Source organism: Equus asinus, chromosome 22 (assembly GCF_041296235.1).
Source record: "Equus asinus isolate D_3611 breed Donkey chromosome 22, EquAss-T2T_v2, whole genome shotgun sequence".
In the NCBI taxonomy this organism is placed as follows: domain Eukaryota; kingdom Metazoa; phylum Chordata; class Mammalia; order Perissodactyla; family Equidae; genus Equus; species Equus asinus.
The window spans coordinates 20,530,352-20,548,672 of record NC_091811.1 but is presented as its reverse complement, the minus strand read 5'-3'; the positions used below and the strand labels follow the sequence as shown (position 1 = coordinate 20,548,672).

At 37.0% G+C, this 18,321-nt stretch overlaps 1 pseudogene; it reads left to right on the top strand.

The window, feature by feature from the left end:
• LOC106837450 (M-phase phosphoprotein 9-like) overlaps positions 1-18,321 on the top strand; it is a 90,613-nt pseudogene extending 72,292 nt beyond the window's left edge.

Here is an 18,321-nt window from a genome sequence, read left to right as displayed (position 1 = left end):
GAAATAAAATCACTATCTCAAAGAGTTATCCTTACTCCAATGTTCATTGCTTCATTATTTACAATAGCCAAGATATGGGAATAACCTAAGTGTCTACATATGGATAAAAGAAAATGTGGTACATCTATGCAATTATTCAACCATAAAAGGAAATCCTGCCCTTTGTGATACCATGGATGGAATTTGAGGTTATTTAAATTACACTATGTGAAATAAGTCAGAGAAAGACAAATACTGTTGATCTCACTTATGTGTAGAATATAAAAAGGAACAAACTCATAAAACAGAGAGTAGATTGGTGGTTGTCATTGGTGTGGGTTGGGGGTAAGAAGGAAATGGGTGAAGACGGTCAAAGGGTACAAACTTTCAGCTTTAAGTTGAGTAAGTTCTGGGGATCAAATGTACAGCATGTGAGTATAGTTAACTATACTATATTGATACTTGAAAGTTGCTGACAGTACATCTTAAAAGTTCTCACCACACACACACACAAAATTGGTAAATCTGGGGTGTGATGGATATGTTAACCAAACTTTTTGTGGTAATCATTTTGCAATATACACACAAGTAAAATCATCGTTTTGTACACCTTAAACTTACACAATGTTAGATGTCAATTATGTCTCAATAAAGCTATAAAGAAATAAATTAATAATAATCATGGTATCTTCTTCCAGAAAATGTCTATCTTCCCAACTTGATCTATAAATTTAACACAATGCCAATCAAAATTTCAGCAGTTTATTTTGTGGATATCAACAAACTGATTCTAAAGTTTATATGGCAAGGCAAAAGACCCAGAATAAACAGTAAACCACACAACACAATATTGAAGGAGAAGAAGAAAGTCAGAGGACTGGCACTGCCTGACTTCAAGATTTCCTATAATGCTACGGTAACGAAGATAGTGGCTATTGGTAAAAAGAATAGACAAATAGTTCAATAAAACAAAATAGCCTAGAAATAGACCCACATAAATATAGTCAACTGATCTTTGATAAAGGAGCAAAGGCAATGCAATGGAGCAAAGAATCTTTTCAACAAATGGTGATAGAATAACTGGACATCCACATGCAAAAAATGAATCTAGACACAGATCTTACATCTTTCACAAAAACTAACTCAAAATAGAATCATAGACCTAAATGTAAAATGAAAAACTAAAAAACTCCTAGAAGATGACATAGGAGAAAATCTGCCGTGGATAATAAACTTTGGTATATGCAGAGAATAGAGTATTTATTCAGCACTAAAAAGAAATGAGCTATCAAACTATGAAAAGACATGGAGGGACCTTAAATGCATATCACTAAGTGAAAGAAGCCAATCTGAAAAGGCTACATATTGTATGATTCCAACAATACTACATTCTGGAAAAGGCAAAACTATGGAGATATTAAAAAACATCAGGGCCAGCCCCAGTGGCCTAGTGGTTAAGTTTGGCGAGCTCCGCTTTGGCAGCCTGAGTTCAGTTCCCAGGTGCAGAGCTACATCACTCGTCTGTTGGCGGCCATGCTGTCATGATGGTTCACATACAAAAAGAGGAAGATTGGCAACAGATGTTAGCTCAGGGAGAAACTTCTTCAGCAAAAAAACAGTGATGTTACAGGGGAAGCAGGGATGAATACACAAAGCACAAAGGATTTTTAGGGCAGTTAAACTGTTCTGTAGGATACTAGAATGGTAAATACATGTTACTATACATTGGTCAAAACCTATAGAAAGTAAAACACCAAGAGTGAATCGTAATGTAATTATAGTCTTTGGGTGATGATGTATCAATGTACGTTCATCGATTTTAAGAAATGTACAGCTCTGGGGCCAAATGTTGATAGTGGGGGAGGCTGCATGTGGGAACTCTCTGTACATTCTGCTCAATTTTGCTGTGAAACTGAAACTGTTCTAAAAATTATATCTATTTTAGAATATATGTTATTTTATACATAAATATTTTATGTATATATACACATGTGTGTATATACATATGTATTCATATATTTTATATATGTATATATTTATATATAACTACATATATATGTAATTATACATATATACTACATGTATTATATATACATATATATTATATGAATACATATATATTATATGAATACATATGTATATACAAAGGGGATATTAGTCAGCTTGCTATAATAATGAAGATTTAAAAATCCAACCCCAAATTCAGTGGCTTCCAACAACAAATATTTGTTTCTCCCTCATAGGTCTGTGGGTCAGAGGTGGCTCTTTGGGTTTATCTGGGATTGGCTGAACTTGTGCCTGGCTGAAGGTTGAGTTTAAGTGTGCCTCTCATCCTATGGCAAGCAACTACTTGGGGTATGTTCCCTCTATGAAAGATGGGAGAAAGGCAAGAGAGTGAGGGAGAAACATGAACTACATCTTAAGACTTCAGCTCAGAACCTTCACAATGTCACTTCCACTCAGCTTCCATCAGCCTAAGGAAGTCAGATAGCCAAGATCAACATCAATGAGTGGAAAAATATATCCATTGATTCTAGTAGGAAGCAGAGCAATGTCACCTGTCAAAGTATGCAGGTATAAAATTCTATAACAGGGAGGGATTGAATAATAGTGAATAATAATACAATATACTACAGTCTGCCCTCATGATCACATTTATTCAACTTTATTCTTTCTAAAAATACTTTCACAATCCCCATAAACCTGCAATCTTATTCAATTACAGTGTTAGGCTCAAAATTCAGATTTTTGTGATCCACATCATGTCTGTGAACACCTCCTCTTTATCCATGTAACAGTGGATTAAAAAGACAAATCGTTCTGTACACTTGTATCCCATATACAAGAGCAGAACAGGGATAAAATAAACACAATGAAAACTTCCATTCAAAAAGGGGGAAGAATGCACATAGGTGTCACTAGTCGATCACAATTTGAAATCTGACTAGGCAGATAATGCCAGGTTCCGCTTCTCTGAGGACAGAGAAGTCTCAACTCTAGTCCCTGACAGCAGCTCTCAGCCCATTGTGCTTCACCCTCTTCTTCATTTCATCACTTATCCACATCTGAAGAGGGCACTGGAGAATATTCCCTCCATGTCATCTAATTAGATGTCTCAGCTTACTTTCTGGCATAGTAATCTGGTGGCCCAACAGTCTTTTTACATCTGGAACAGATACACCATCATCTTTCTTTTTATTTTTTAAACAGGGACTTGCAATATCCACGCCTACAAAGATCTCTCAAAACTGTAGGTTTTTATTATTTAATTTCAGTAAAATGAAAGTGCCAAAAGCCACAGACACAGAAACAACTCTCTTTGAGATGTCTTTTCCTCTCTGGATTTCCTTACAGGTACGTAGCAAATCTTCTAGCGCCACACTCTCCGTTTCCTTTCTAAGTGGCAAATTGTCTCCACTGAAAGAATCCACCAGGCAAAATCATAATCTGAAAGCTGTACCTTGACTCAATCTTTCCCTGAGGCTATGTCTTAGAAGCCAAAGCTTTGATTTGGTCCTAAAAAGCTTCATTTTAAACCCTGAAGTGCCTTGAATTTCTCTAAATTGCTTCTCAATTATGCTTGCACACTTTATTTGTGGTTTAGTGTGCCAAGGCCTGAGTAGAGAGACTTGACTTATTCTCTGTGTAAGAGGAAGGTGGCTATTTCTGGCATGGAGTAGTGGTATGCATATCATAGAGGAATACTGGTTAAATGAATCTTATTAATTTTTTCTTTTGTTGTCCTGAATATTGCATACATCTCTCAAACTCAATTTCTAAAAATTGTGCCTCCTGAACAATTCTTGTTTGACCAGCTCCTTAACGTATTTTTCTTCTTTAATTCTTATTGACGTTACAATTGAACTTTCCATGATTTTTCAGTGAAATAAAGGAAAGGATGATCCAGTGAGTGAATCATAGTATAGAAAATTTCATTCCCTTTTGGGTGTAAAAGAAGAGATGCTTGGAAAGACTTAAACTTGGAAAAAGTGATTAGTTCAAGTCACTGAACAAGTGGAGAGATTTGCCTTGGGCAGGAATAGAAATCCTATAAATTGGATATTGAGGTGAAAGAATAAAAATAAAGAGACACACATCTCAAATTGTTATTTTTTAGTCCAGCATACATAACAGCCATGTTACAGAACAGATAATTAAGGCAATATAATATAAGTGAGTAAGACTTATTGAAATAAAATTGTATTAGAGACGATTCTTATCATGATGTCTCATCCTTACCAATAAATTTAATCTTATAAACACATATATTTTGATTCTGAAGAGTTAGAAAAGACATGCACTATTTTAAAGGAAATGTTAAAATTTTCTAAAAGGTAAAGACCCGTTAAGATTTACCCTGATTGAATTAACGCTATTTTTTTTTTTTTAGTCTTACTCCCGACCCAATCACTGAGAAAGGAGGGGATTGATTTGATTTACTCTGCTAAGTACTAAGTCCGCTTCTTTCCCATAGTGTCTACTCCTACCCAATTATCTGACTGCTACACAACAGGTGAGAGAGAAGAGAAGGAGAACGCTGGGGCAGCACTCAGGATATCCACCAGAAAAACCAGCTAGGAAGAGAGATTGGAGGTAGTTTGGTGTCTTTCTGAAAAGAGAGGTGGCTTCTTTTCAGGCAAAAAAATTGTAGTTTAAATTTTTCATCTAAATCAGAAAGAAATTTAGAGATACCAATAAACAAAAAACAGTCAAAGGAATTCATAAATCCTTATTCTGTTTTCCGAAAACAACACCAAAATAATACTCAATACCACTGAAATTTGATGGTCTTTCAACTCCACCAAAAGATGGAAAACTTCAAGCATTTAAGCAATTCTCAAATATTAGGTGGCATATTCCTCTCTTGTGTCAGGAATTTTCAGGAGTAGCATGGGTGGGAGTCATCTTCCCTAAGAAAAATAACCCCTATTTACCTGGGGGGAAAAAATAAAACTGTCATTTGACGGAGTGGAAAAAAAAAAAAACCTTAGGAACTTATCAAAAATTTTGCATCAGCATCATGTAGCTATCTTGTTTAACACAATGCCAAATTTATATTCTCTTTCTCACATCCAAATTCTAAAGTGAGAAATACATAGTTTGAACAAAACAATGGTTTTGGCTAGCCTCTCAGTATAATTATGCTTAATCTTCTTTGGCACAACTACTACTGTTCCTACATTTTAGGTTCGGGATAATGACCACCTGTGCTTATAAACTAGACTCTCCAGAGAAAATACACTTATTGAGGGATTCTCAACATAACTGTTCCATGAATGGGCTTCAGAGATTATATAAACCCCTAGATATTTTATCCACTATTCATATAGAAGTCAGAATGTGAATCTTCATGGTTGAAGAGTCTAAAGCTTCCTTCAGGTTATTGGGGTATGTGGGAGCACAACAAACCTGATTTTATTGGCATTGATTTAATTTGTGCTGGTTTAATTCACTTTCCCTTAAAAACCTAACCCTATTGGTAAATTTTCCTTCTTTGATTTTGGGAATGGAGGGCTTGCCATGCCAGATAAGTTATTGTTCATGCCCAGGAGTTAGAGGTAAATTTTGACAACAGAAATATTATCAAGGATTCATAATTCTTTTAGAGGAAACAAGTACTGTTGAAGTACTAGGAGAGAAATTCTCCATGAAAGTACTAACGACTCCTTGCTCAGGGCATACTCTAGATAGAAGAAAAGTTGCATGAAGGAAGTATCAGTGGTTTGAACTACTGCATCACGATAGCTGTATGCACTCTGGAAAGTTATATATAACTGTACATGTATGTGTTAGGGTTATGATAGTATAATGATGGACCATGGATTCAGTAAAGCTGTGTTGATTTATTGGGTTTGTCATGCACAGGGCCAAATAAATAATGGGCTCAGAACTCCAAAAGCATGGGCAGAGCCACAGGTGGTGGAATTCTCCCTAACTTGACTTTACGTCCTGTCAGCCTGTGAAAACTCTAACTGAAAGCTATGGGACACTTTTAAGCCTGGAGTAACTATCATTGGCTTAATTTTACTTTACTACTGGGAAGCAAAATAGAGCAACAAAGAAATACACCCAAATACACATTTAAGCACTGATCATTTTTGGTACGCCGAATACTGCATTTTGTTTGAATCTCACTATTATAAAGTTTTTTTGAATTTTACAGAAATATTCATTGGATTTTCCTTTGAACAGAGCCCCCCGTACCCCCTCCCCCCACAGGAAGGACATTTCTCATAGAGGTATGCTTGCCCGACACTGTCTCATTTGCTTTTTTTTTAATATTTACTTTTAACTTTTCAACATCTTTCTATTCTGGTTAAGAAAAGGGGGGAAAAAATCAAGGCTGAAGATGAGCCTATATCTTTCTATTTTAAGATCTTTTGAGTCTTATGTGAATTTATCCTTTTTCTACTTCTTTCACTTGGAGACCCAAACAATCTATGCCACCTTCCCTCTCTCTCAGTTTGCACTTGGCAGTATCTCTCTCTTGTTGTCTCTTTTCTTACTCCTTTTTTTCTCCATCCCACTCCACCAGTGCCATAACTTAAATCCATGAAGTGGGGATATTACTGCATGTTGAATAAGAGGAATACACTTTGGTGGAATGTACTTTCCTAGGAGTCTCCAGTTTTCAGCATTTTTTTAAATATTATGAGATAAACCTATTGTTGATGATAAATTTCTGGAAATATTTTCACAAAACTATGAAATGGAAGATGTTCAAATGCTATTGAAGACACTGGCAAAAAGAAAAAGAAATGGCAGGAGGAACTATGTGTCTTGAGCTACTTCACCAGGTTTGTCTGTCTCTATAAGAGGTTTGCAAGATAATTGGGGCGAGGCAAAGGAGTAGAGATGGGATGTGAGAGGCAAGGCATTTTATTCTTGGTTTCTTGTAGTTGATGGGACCTATTTCAGGTTCCTAGCCTCTATCAATTGAATTGTCTGTGCACATATTCAATCTTTCATGTATATATTTCTATATGTATGGTTTCTTGTCTCAAATATCACTGGGTCAGGAAAAATTGACATTTGTCATTTTCCCCACAGAGGTTGTTTTCTTTGAAGGTCCAAATTTGAAGCTGGATAATCAGGAGGCAGAAAAGAAATCAATGGTTTCTGAGAGTGACCAGGATGGAGAGCGTGAATTGAGAACAGAGAAGACACTAAGGGAAACTCTCCACCTGCTGGAAGAGAGGTAAGGCCAGTGGCAACCTGTGAATGTAATTCATCTCTCAAATCAGACATCTATCTCTGTGTCAGAGGCCTCCTTGAAGGGAGAATTGCTCTCAACTTGGTCACACTAGGAAGTAAAAGTCATTTCCAATACTTGAAATTTGTCAAAGTTCTACTAATCTGGAGAGTACAAATTTACTTGTTATTTGCAATGCTTATCTGGCTTGACCAGCAGCTGTGGCCTTAGGTTCACAGTAAAAATGATACCCATGAGGTACAATAGGCTTCATCCTACCCAAATTTCCTCCCTTTATGAAAATGGACTGGACAGGAAAAAACACAGCATTTGTAGGATCAGCACAGCAGAGTTATCTCAGATGACATTCTGATAACCCCAAACCATGTAGCACATGGGACACGTGGTCATGAGGTCATGATAGGTGGGGTTGTTTATGCTTTGATAGTCACTTGCCTTCCCCCTGACCCCCATCCCAGGGGACTAGCCGTGGGACTAGCCCTCATTCTCAGGCATCAATGCCACATCAGCACAAATTACTGTTTATTCAATAAACTTAACAATAAGTACAGAGTAACGTCATCCAGATTCTCATTTACCTTAGATCTGATATACTCTTATAAATTATCTGAGTTAATGTTTCACAGAGGATTTGGCCAAAGATAAAATCCCCAAGCATCCCTGAGGCTGGAGGAAAGGTCATGAACAAACTATCTCCCTCCCTCCACGTCTTATTTTTCCTTCTGCTTCTCCTGCTCTGCTTGCTCCTTCTCCTTGTCCTCTCTGTCACTCTGTGTCTCTGTTTCAAACTCAGGCTTTTTTCCTTTCTCAGAATTGCAATATGAAAGATTTCTCACAAATCTTAATTTTAGTCCATTGAGTTGTTTAGAATACCATGAGAGTTTATAGAGCATTTTCTTCAGGCCATTTATGAAAATATCTCTTTCCATTTGCTGCTTCTGAAATATCTATTTTATCCAACCCTATGCTGCACACAATTATATTGAAATTTTTGTACAATTAAACTTTTTTAAAATTTCCCTTCAGTAAGAAATTGTTTCAAAAATGCTGCATTCTTTGAAATAACCACTGCTTTCAAAGATCACCCAACGAATAACTCAGCAATTTTTTCCAAAGACTCATGATTCATGCATTACAAATATGTTTACCTTTCTTACAAATATTGAAATATTTTCAATGTACTGTAATGTCTTACACAGTGGACTCTATGCTTACTTGTTGCCAGAACATTTAGAAACTTCAGAGCAATATTTAAGAAATGTCATTTTGAAGGAAAGTTTAAGTTATATAGAGAGAATCCAGTGAAAATGACGTGAATTATATTAAAAGATGTCTGGATATTAAACTATTGCTTGCATTCTGTAATTAAAACCTATTTTTTAAACATTACTGTATTTGCTAATATTTTATGTAGATTTCTTGTATCCATACTCATATAATTTGTTCTTTGTTGCAACCGTTTCTCTGGGTTTTGGCACTAAAGTCAGCCTGCCTTCATGAAATCAAAAAGGGATTTTACAATATTTTAAATACTCTTGGAATTCTGTAGTTCTCTAAAGGTTAGATAGAACTCAGCTATGAAGCTGTGTCTTGGGGATTTTATTAATAACAGGACTTTTTAATAACCTAATTTTTTCTATTATATTTCCTTTTCTCAACCTTTCTGTTCTTCTTGGGTCAATTTAGTCATTTATCTTGTGCTAGAAAAACTGTCTACTTCCTCTCTGGTGTCAAATTCACCATCTTTATATTCCTTGTAAATAGGGTAACCATATAATGGATTGTTTAACCTAAACCCTTTGAGCTCCAATTTGTCCACATCCTCACCACCATATTTGTTATTTTATTTTTTTAGTATTAGTCATCTTAATGGGTGTGAGGCAGTATCTCATTGTGGTTTTGATTTGCATTTCCCTAGGGATTAGTGATGTTAAGCATCTTTTCATGCGCTTGTTGACCATCTATATATTATTTTTGGAGAAATGTCTATTCAAGTCCTTTGCCCATTTTTTTAATCAGTTGCTTGTTCTTTGTTGAGAAGTTTACTCCTTTGTTTAGTTTGGTTTTCTATCTTACTTATTTTAGCTTTCATATTTAATATTTTTTAATTTCTTAACATGGACAGTGAATACTTTTATTAAGAGTTTTTCTTCATGAGCACATTTAAGATTACAAACATTCCTGGGAGGATAGCTTTTGCTCTTGCCTGTGGTTTTCTCACTGACTGACTGCTCTGAGGAACTCAAGGGTGGATTTGGAAGCATGTAACTGTTGTTCCAAACTCTTTTTTTCCTTTTCCTATGTTAAGGAGATGCAATCACCATCCACCCTGGACCAGACCAAGTCTCACCACAAGAGCTATGCCTATGACCTTGCTTTATTTTTAATGCTGAGATGTCTCCAGGAGGAGCTTAGGCCTTATGACCATAACATGCAGTGTATATGGAAGCATGTTTTCTAACTGAGCCTGCGCAAGTGAAGACTTCCCTCTCCCTTTTGAATGTTCATTCTCCATCTGAAATAAATGTCCCTGCTTCCCTTTGTCCAGGGACACCATGACTTTGGAAATGATTCCTCATGGTCTCCTCTTTTCTTCAAATATACCATACTTTGTGAGACAACTATTTCTGATGGAGAGTCTTATTTAACTCGCCAAGAGGCAACCCACTTCGGTTTGGTAACAGTTTTTGATATAAAATGTTAGTCATTTTCATTGCATTTTAAATATTTTGTAACTCAGTTTTGATTATTACTTTTCCAAAGATTATCTACAAATGTATTTCTTAGTCTCTATAGCAAGTGATTGCTTGCTTGCCTGGTTTGTTTTTGTTTTTGTTTTTTTTTTGTGTTTGGATCAGGGAATAAAATCCTTTGATCTTTTTTTGTATTATATTGACTATGATCAGAGATTGTGGACAGTAAAATCGATACTTTATAAAATATGTGAAAGTTTCATTTGTGACCACATACATATTTTGTAAATGTAGGCTCATTTAAACTTTTAAATTGTGTGTTGCTCTCATTATTGACTTTTTCTTATGTGCTTACTCAATGCTGTAACTTTTTAAGGCACTTCTCCTTGTGTTTCTAATGCTCTTCTAGTGTTTATATATTTATCTTTTCTGATGTAGTATAAAGTATATCTTGATAAATTACACCTTTTATTGCTGTATATTATGTAATATTGCTCTTTAACTAATTTACTCTGTTTAACATTAAATAACATCTTGTATTGATCTCACAACTCCTAATTTGTTGGAGTACATTTTCCCCTATTTATAAAAACATCAGTCAGATTAGATTAAGCCCCACCCTAACGGCCTCATTTTGATTTAATCATCTCTTTAAAGGCCTTGTCTCCAAATACAGTCACATCCTGAGGTACTGGGTGTTAGAAAGCTTCAGCATATAGATTTGGAAGAGACACAATTTAGCCCATAACGCCATCTCCATATATAAGCTTCTATGCAGTAATAAAATATCTTCTCCATTCTCCTTATAATTATTTATTTTTTAAAAAAAGAGACCAGAGAAGATGATACTAGTAGTTTTCTTCAATATTCCATGAAATCATTAAGGCAGGGTTTTTGCCTCTTCTTTTGCTATGAAGCCTAACTTTCATTTTGTTTCTGGTGCATGTATGCTTAATGTGTTTTAGATGTAAGCATAGAAGGCTGTGGAGAGAGAAAGGGAATGGTTTTAAAACTTCCTGAAACAACTTAGACCAAAAGAGCCATGTGAAAATTCTTCTATGTAGCTTTGGAGAAGAAATTTTAGGAGAAGAAAGAGTGGAGAGAATAGGGAAGGAAATCAGATCACATTTTTGTCTGACCTTTAAGATGGGTACTGTTGTGGGCTGAATTGTATTCCCCAAAAAGATATGTTCAGGTCTTCAACCCTGATATCTGTGTATGAGACCTTTTTGGAAATAGCATCTTTGCAGATGTAATCAAGTTAAAATGAGGTCATACTGGATTAGGGTAGGTCTTAATCCAATGGCTAGTGTCCTTATAAAATGAAGGAAATTTGGACACAGAGATAACACGTTGTGATGACAGAGGCAGAGACTGGAGTGCCATGTCTATAAGCCAGGGAACTAGAAATGCCAAGGATTGTTGGCAACCACCAGAAGCTAGGAAGAATCCTCCGTCAGAGCCTTTAGGGAGAGCATGGCCCTGTAGACATCTTGATTTTGGCTACTGAAACTCCAGAACTGTGAGAGAATAAATTTCTGCTGTTTTAAACCATCTGGTTTGTGGCAATTTGTTCCATCAGCCCTAAGAAACTAATACAGGCACCCAACACATATCAGCTCTATTTTGATTAAGAATGACCCTTCAATTTCTTCACTACTTCCAAATGCAGCTTGACTTTAGGTTTATTTACATAATTAATAACAGAACTCAAAAGGTTGGACTTCCATTAGGTAAATGCTACTCCTTGAAAGCAAAATCTTTTGCACCATCACTCCTGTGACAGAGAAAATGGAACTAGGAGAACAGAGTTTGTATTCAAATAATATTCATCTGTCAGCTGAGTTTTCAGTCAAGTCATATTACTTTAGCATTTTCCCATGACAACCTTCAAATTTCCATCAATTTAACAATTTGGCGGGGGGGGAGGGGGGTCTGTTATTTAATGTTGAATTGTATTTGGAGAAAAAGTATAGCTGTTGAAATAATTCTAAATTCCTAAAGCTGCCTTAATTCTTATATTTGCCTCTGGCTCCCAAGCCCTCAATGTTCCCTGAACCCCTACACCTCAAGTTATTGTCTGCACAGCAGGCAAACCATGGTTCTCTTCCTCAGAGGCTCGTTGGAACCATGCTGAGCTAGGAGAGAAAATCAGACTTCAGGAACGACTTGGAACCTTCCCACACATTACCACCTTCAATTCTGTACACCCTCTAGAGCAAAGAGTTCCAAACTTAATCATCAAAACCATCCAGAACTCATGAATAAAATGCAAATCTCTTGGCCCCACTGTTGACCTATTCAGATAACATCTCTAGAGAAAGTATTTAGGAATGTGGATTTTTTACAAACTTCCTTGGATATAAAGACCAGTCACATTTTGGAAATACTACCAGAAAAGAATTTTCTCCAAAATCACCAGATAATTGAATATTCAGGAAGTTTGGCAGTCATTTCCACAGTTTTTGATTTGTTTGACATTAACTAAACTGTTTTGTGAATACTTACTTTCCTTATTAAAGAATATTGTCTGTGCACTGAACTGTTTATTTTTCCATAAAGTTTTCGTTATCATAGAAGGATGTTATTCTCAATAATGTTACTCTTAATTTTTAAAAATGCTCTGTAAACTCCTCCTTTCCTTATTTTTTCTGGTTATTTAGCATATTATAACTCTTGATTTGGGTGTATTTAGCTTTTATCAGACAATTTTATTGAATTATTGTATTAAACCTAACTTTTTTTCTCATTGATGATTTTGGCTTTATCTTTTAATGTAGAAGCTAAGAACATGAACTCTGAAATGCATTTACTAGGTTCAAGTTCCAGTTTGAGGAATTTGTTAATTTATCTGTGCTTGAGTTTCCTTGTCTGTAAAATTGAGATAATAGCATCAACTACTTCTTTATGGGAATTCAATGTGTTAATAAGTAGAACATCCTTAGGACAGTATCTGTTCTATGGTAAGTACTTAGCAAATTATCCTTTTACGGTGCTATATCAAGATAATGACAAGTTTATCTTTTCCTTATTATTTTTCTTAAAAAAAATCAAATGCATTATGTGGGAAAAATGCCTTTTCAACTAATCATCTTTCATATAGCTCCAAATAAATAAGAGGTGGATGGAAAGGCATTTGTGGCAGAAGCTACTTGTTTATCTTGTGATTCTCTACTCTGCAAATCAAGCAACTTCTGTAAAAGTCTGTTTTTTGTGTGTTTGCTTTTCACTTTCAAACTGAGTCTAATGTGTGCAGCAGCCTTTAAGTAAGGTAGGGTTAGATTTCAGATTTTAAACTATTTATTTTTAGAATCTTTCCCCCCTCTCTGCCTTCTCACTGGCACCATAGATCATTCCAAGACCACAGCAAAAAAGAACAAAAAAAACCTAAAAACAAATTGTTGACATAAGAGCAAGACAATGAGATTCTCATGCAGAGCCAGATTTTTCTCTCCCAATGTCTTAATAAGAATAAATACTCTAGGGCGACCAGTCACCCTAGTTTACCAAAGTCTATTCCATTAATAGCACTGAAAGTCCAATTTCTCAGGAAATCACTCCCTGGGGTGCAAAAAATCCAGGTTTTTGAAAATGGATATGAAAGATTGGAGAAAAAGTATAAACCTCATATGATGATAGAAAATATAGAGGCTGGAAGCAACACTGTTTTGAATGTAAAATGAATGTGGCATTATCTGCCTCTCATAGTCACTGTTGATGTTTCCCCAGCCACTGATATGGGCAACCACGATCTGTGGCTCACAAAAATGGACCATCTATTATTTCATTGCTCTAAGCGATGCTGCTTAAATGTGCAACTTATGCATGTTGTAATCATAAATACTAACAATCCATCTTTGGCTCAGCTAATTATCATGCTCTGTATTAAGATAGTGTGTTACTTTGATTTTTGACCTTGTGAATATTTTTATTATGTTTTATAAGGGATCAGATAATGAAAATGAAAACGGTTACAATACTATGTTAGTCAGTTGGGGCTGCTATAGTAAGATACCATAGTCTGGGTGGCTTAAACAACAAACATTTATTTCTCATAGTTCTGGATGCTGAAGTCTGAGATCAGAGGGCCAGCATGGTCAGGGTCTGGTAAGATCAGTCCTGCTGGTTTATGCATGACTGCCTTCTAGCTGTATCCTCATATGGTGGAGAGAGAGATTTTGTCTCCTCCCTTTTTTAAGGGCATTAATCCCACCATGAGGGTGGAGCCCTCATGAACTATCCTAACTCTAATTACCTCCCAAAGACCCCACCTTCAAAAACCATCATACTGAGGATAAAGGCTTCAACATATGGACTTTGGGAAGGTACATTCAGTCCATAGCAAATACCAAGGCCAGCATCGCCGAGATATCACCAAAATAAGATGGCTAAATGGCTGTTGTGTTAATGACAGATGAAAGGACAGGTGTAACTGGATTAGGGAGTTAACCAAAACAGAGCATACTGCACAATATACAGGAAATAATCTAGGGTTAAGCATGGTGGAGAAAAGGATGTAAAAGCACATACGGAGACTGAAGTTCACCAAAAACAGGTTATATTCACAGAATATGAGTAGTTTAACATCTAGACATCATTTAATGTAATTTATTATATCAACAATATATATTTATTGGAGTCTCCACCAGTCAGAATTAAAGTTTCTTTTCTTTTTTTTTTTTTAAAGATTTTATTTTTTCCTTTTTCTCCCCAAAGCCCCCCGGTACATAGTTGTGTATTCTTCGTTGTGGGTTCCTCTAGTTGTGGCATGTGGGACGCTGCCTCAGCATGGTCTGATGAGCAGTGCCATGTCCGCGCCCAGGATTCGAACCGACGAAACACTGGGCCGCCTGCAGCGGAGCACGCGAACTTAACCACTCGGCCACGGGGCCAGCCCCTAAAGTTTCTTTTCTTTTCTCTTTTCTTTTTTTTTTTGGTGAGGAAGATTGCCCCTGAGCTAATATCTGTTGCCGATCTTCCTCTTTTTTTTTTCACCCCAATGCCCCAGTACATGGTTGTATATACTAGTTGTACATCCTTCTAGTTTGCTACATGGGACACCACCTCAGCATGGCTTGAAGAGTGGTAGGTCCACACCCAAGATCCAGATCACGAACCCCAAGCCACCAATCAGAGTGTGTGAACTTAACCACTGCACCACAGGGCTGGCCCCTAAAGTCTCTTTTATAGAGGCATTTCTCAAAGTTAGATGTTGCCCTCAGACTTCTAACTGTGCTAGTAACAAATAAGCACAGGGCCAATGTAGAAAGCATTAACATATATTCACAATGTTTCAGTATTTGAAAGGAAAAGAAAACGTGTTAGTAATGCACCAATTATAAGTCACTGAAAGAAAATTCACAGATATTTCCAGTTGGTGGATCTAAAAGCAATGGTCACTTAAGAAAATGAAGCATGTTGGAAACAAGTTCTTCCTGGAGAAAATGAAAAAAAAAAGTTCAAATTATTTGTACAGCTTTTGTGTATTTATGGGCAACTGGAGGCCTGGATAAAATACAACTTCTGAAACACAGTGTGAAAAGAAATACTTTCATAATTGGTCAAAGAGTGTGTTCTGTACACTACCGTAGTATTCTAAAGAATGACTCAATGGACTAAGATTAAGATTTGTAAGAGGACTTTCTCATCACAATACTAAGAGATGCTGTGTGTTAAGAAGAGAGAGAGACACATATACAGAGAGAGAGAGAGAGAGTGACAGAGAGAAGGACAAGGAGAAGGAGCAAGCAGAGCAGGAGAAGCAGAAGGAAAAGTCAGAGGTGGAGGAAGGGTGAATAGCTAGGTCATGGCCTTTCTTCCAGCCTCAGGGAAGCCTGAGTATTTTACCTTTGGTTAAATCCTCCTTGAAACATTAACTCAGATAATTTATAAGAGTACATCAGATCTAAGATAAATGAGAATCTGGATGAGGTTACTCTGTACTCATTGTCAAGTTTATTGAGTAAACAGTAATCTGTGTTGATGTGGCATTGACACCAGAGAAGGAGGGCTGGTCACATATGCCTGGGATGGGGGTGGGGGGGGGCATGTGGCTATCAAAGCATAAACACTTAAAGCTCCAGCATCTTGTCGCAGCTGTGAGCTGAGGTGGTCTGAGCCAACTCAACCCCGCCTTTCATGACCTCATGACCACAGGTGTACCATGTGCCACATGACTTTGGGATATCAGAATGTCATCCTGGGATAACTCTGCACTGCTGTTCTTACAAATGCTGTTTTTTCCTGTCCAGTTCATTTTCATAAAGAGAGGAAATTTAGGCAGGATGAAGCCTGTTGTATCTCATGGTTTACATTTTTTATTTTGAGGAAGATTAGCCCTGAGCTAACATCCGCCACCAATCCTCCTCTTTCTGCTGAGGAAGACTGGCCCTGAGCTAACATCCGTGCCCATCTTCCTCTACTTTATATATGGGACGCCTGCCACAGCATGGCTTGATAAGCAGTGCCATGTCCGCATCCTGGATCCAAACCGGCGAACCCCGGGCCACTGAAGCAGAAGGTGCAAACTTAAAGAGTCTGAAGCATTCAGCAGATTATCAGGGGCATGTGTGAGCCAAAGAAACCAGATCTAATCACTTGCTTTGCATCGATTGTATTTGTGCTGATTTAATTTACTTTCCTTTAAGTTTAAAGATCCTGTGATATTGTCTAAGATTAGGCAGAACCTGAAGGAAAAGCATGCTCAACACATAGCAGATCTTCGAGCTTATTATGAATCAGAAATAAATCGTTTGAAACAAACTGGAGGCAAAAGAAATTTCTGCAGTTGAAGACTGGAAGAAAACCAATCAAATTCTTATAGACAGATGTGGCCAATTAGATAGTGCTGTAAATGAAGCTACTAGTCGTGTGAGAACACTTGAAAATAAGAATAACTTACTAGAAATAGAAGTGAATGAGTTCAGAGAACGCTTCAATGCAGCCAGCAGTGCCTCCAAAATTTTGCAGGAACAAATTGAGGAAATGAGAACAAGTAATAAAGAAAAAGACAATACCATCATGCAACCAAAATCTAGACTGCAGGATTTAGAAGAAGCCTTTGAGAATGCTTACAAACTCTCAGATGATGAAGAAGCTGGACCGAAACAAGAAAACAAAATGTTTCAAGATCTTTTAGGAGAGTATGAGTCCCTTGGAAAAGAACACGAAAAGTGTGAAGGATACATTATACACAACTGAGAACAAATTGCTTGATACACATACTCAGATTTCTGATTTGAAAAGAACAATGTCAAAACTTGAAGCTCAGGTCAAGCAAGTGGAGCATGAAAATATGTTAAGTCTTCGTCATAATTCTAAAACTCCCATGAGAGCTTCAATTGCCAACACACTAGCAACCTCAGATGTCAGCAGGCGGAAGTGATTGATACCAGGAGCAGAGTATTCCATCTTTACTGGCCAGCCTTTGGACGCCCAGGACAGTAAAGTGGATAACCAGCCGGAGGAGACCTGTGTTCCTGGGTACCATTCTTCTCCGGAAAAGGATTCTTCACCTCGAAGTACACCAACAAGCTTATTGATAAACAGAGAGACTTCAGACACACCAATCATGAAAGCTTTGAAAGAACTTGATGAAGAAAAAATATTTAAAAATTGGGGCACACAAACAGAGAAAGAGGACACCTCATATATGAATCCTCAGCAAAGTGAAACTTCAGTCAATGCAAGTCGGTCCCCAGAGAAATGTGCCCAGCAAAGACAAAAGAGATTTAATTCTGCTTCACAGAGATTGTCATCTTTACCACCTTCAAATCGTAAATCAAGTACTCCAACAAAAAGAGAGATTACGTTAACACCAGTGACTGTGGCTTATAGTCCAAAGCAATCCCCTAAAGAAAATTTGTCTCCAGGATTTAGTCATCTACTTAGCAAAAATGAAAGCAGTCCAATTCAATTTGATATACTTTTGGATGATTTAGATACTGTTCCTGTGTCTGTGTTACAACATACCAACCCAAGAAAACAACTTCAGTTTCTTCCTCTAGATGGCTCAGAAGAAAAAAAATATTTTGAAAGAACCACTGACAGCCATGTTAATCATAGCTCTTCCCTCGAACTATTGCCAAATGGAGTGAAGAAACCCTCTGTGAGACCAGCCTGGGAGAAGAGTAAGTAGGTTAGCTATAAACAGTGTCAGCCTGCTTGCGTAGCACCACGTGGTGAGGATCTTGAATATACAGCAAAAATTAGGACCCTAGCGGAAATGGAACGGTTTTGTGATGAACTCACAAAAGAAAAGGACCAGATTGAGACAGCACTAAGTCGAGTGCCTTCTACTGGAGGACGGATCACTTTGCAGACAAGATTAAATCAGGAAGCTTGGAAGATCATTTGGAAAGGATTAATCAAGAACTGGGCTCAGTTCGCATGACGTTGAAGAAATTTCATGTTTTGCGCACCTCTGCAAATCTCTGA